Source organism: Dermacentor silvarum, chromosome 10 (genome assembly GCF_013339745.2).
Source record: "Dermacentor silvarum isolate Dsil-2018 chromosome 10, BIME_Dsil_1.4, whole genome shotgun sequence".
In the NCBI taxonomy this organism is placed as follows: Eukaryota; Metazoa; Arthropoda; class Arachnida; order Ixodida; family Ixodidae; genus Dermacentor; species Dermacentor silvarum.
In genome coordinates this window covers 48,326,823-48,329,174 of record NC_051163.1, presented here as the reverse complement: position 1 = coordinate 48,329,174, position 2,352 = coordinate 48,326,823, and positions in this window count along the sequence as shown.

Sequence of the window (2,352 nt, the reverse complement as noted above, 5' to 3'; positions counted from 1 at the left end):
ACCCGCATATACCGCATGTCATATTGCAAGTCGGGGCATATACATATACCTAAATATATACGGGATGATGTTCTCTAACGGACAACGCCGCCGACGCCGACACCAGATTTTCTGCGACACGGGGACCTTTAACGCTAATGCATTATTACACCTTCTTACGCCGATTCACGCGATACATAAACGAATATGCGTTTATGGGCTTTCGAAAAAAAGAACGAAAAGGGAAGTCTATACCCTGGTGGAATGTCTATGCAGCCAGGTTCTGGTTGCATAGACCTGGTTCGCGACCTATATCCCTCCTTATGCTAATACACGTACTAGGTACAAGATCGGCGCAGCCATGTACAATCACTTCGATGTAAAGCACTGGTTAGCCGCATGCATCGTTTCCAATGCGAATAGACGCCGTGAAGGTAAGCCTCTAGCCTGTTTTACAGCCTTAGTGCAGCCGGGTACCCAATCACATCACTGTAAAGCACTGTTTCCCCCGCATACATTACTCCCCATGCCTGTACACCGGTTGGCGTTGATTCACGCCATGAATAAGGGAACATGCGCAGATGTGATTTCGCTCAAAAAAATTAAGTGTATAGCTCTGCGGAATTTCCCGATGACGAATCTTACGACGGCCGTCGAATGTAATGCATTTACCCTTGACTCAGTATAGCGACACAATGTGTTGCCACCGTCTAATTGTGTTATGCGTGAGGCGTGTGTTGTAGCGGGAGTCCTCTTACGCGTTTCCCGAAGAAAAAAAAAACAAAGTCTGTGCTGTCCCGGTAAATTCGGGCATAACTGATAACCTTTTACGGGCAGCCTTTGGGATATATCGGGTGTGATCTAGGTGGTCTTCTGAAGGTTGGTTTCCGAAACCAATGTATGGGAGGCCTAGCTAGTGGTAACAAAGAAGCGGCTAGCCATTTCATTGGCTCGGATTGGGGTGGCTTCAAGCAGCATACACGCTTCTTCATTCGTGGTAATTCACTGCATTGACGCAATTGAAACTCGAATTCACGTGCAGAAACGCACGAATGCGTTAAGACGTTTCCTTTTACTTGAACAAAGATTGTTGCTGGGCTAGTTTGTTCCTGTTTCAGTCTTACGAACACCACAAACATCTTTCTTTTTTTCTGTTCTTGTCCATGTCTTTTTTTTCTTTTTTCTGCGCTATTCTGAAGTCTGTATTTTAATAAACGCAATGATGCAATATAAACCACGAGGGAGATGCGCATGTCTCTCGTTCTGCGTATATTCTTGAATATAGACACAGTGCAAGTTAAATACACTGCAAGCGCCACAGGCACTTGGGGGTGTATAGTATAGGTGTCTTATGACCTCGTTTATCTCGCATGATTGCATACATTATACAGGGTGTCCCAACTATCATGCACCAAGATTTCAAAAAAAAAAAGCAATTGCGTTCCTGGAAGAAAACGTAGTGCATATTGTTTCCAATACAGTGGAGTAGCCACCAGTGACTTTTTCGTCACTGAGATTATTTAATTAGGTAACTGTAATTATCTAACTCGAGAAGTACTGTCCTGAAAGTGTGAATGAGAAAATTGTAGAGCTACATGAAAAACTTCCGACACAGCTTGCTGTTGCTCAATGCATGCTACATGAAAGAGTTTTTCCGAGCGTGAACGAAACCCGCGAATACACACACAGTGCCTCGAGCGGCCAGTCGCGCGGCAATATTGCCTGTATTCGCCGGCTTCTTTCACGCTCGGAAAAACTATTTTATGTAGCACGTATCGAGCAACAGAAAGCTGTGTAGGGAGTTTTATTGCGGTAGCAATTATATGGACACTCCAAAGCGGATTTCTGCAGTGGCCGTCGCCATCGCCGTAAGATTCCGTATGACGTCAACGCCATGAAATCGTCGCCGCGCTCCGGACGCTGTATGTGCGAGTGAAAGGGCGCGAGGGACGCGCGCTTTCACGGGGAGTGAACGCACGTCGGAGAGCACACGCTCGTTCTGCGCCGTGCTCCCTGAAGGGCTGCAGAATTAAGCGTCTCTTTCCTTCTTTACAATAACCATATATAGAAAGCAAATGCGACTTATTCCGTCGCGCGAAAGGCTTGGGGGGGGGGGGGGGGGAGACGGGAGGGAGGGGAGGCAAGTAGTAGTAGTAGTGATTTTATTGAAGAAGAAAGTGGCGCTTATTTCTGCTGCCAATAGGGATCGCACGGCGCAGCAGGGAGGGGAGGCAACGTTAGTTTGCGGCACCAAATGCGTATTTGTAAAAAACGTTGCGAGGCGAGCAGGTGGGTAAGATTTCCGACGCTGCTCGACGAGTGTCCCATTCTGATCTCGTCGAAAACTCCTGAGCCGCCCCTAAACGCCCGGCC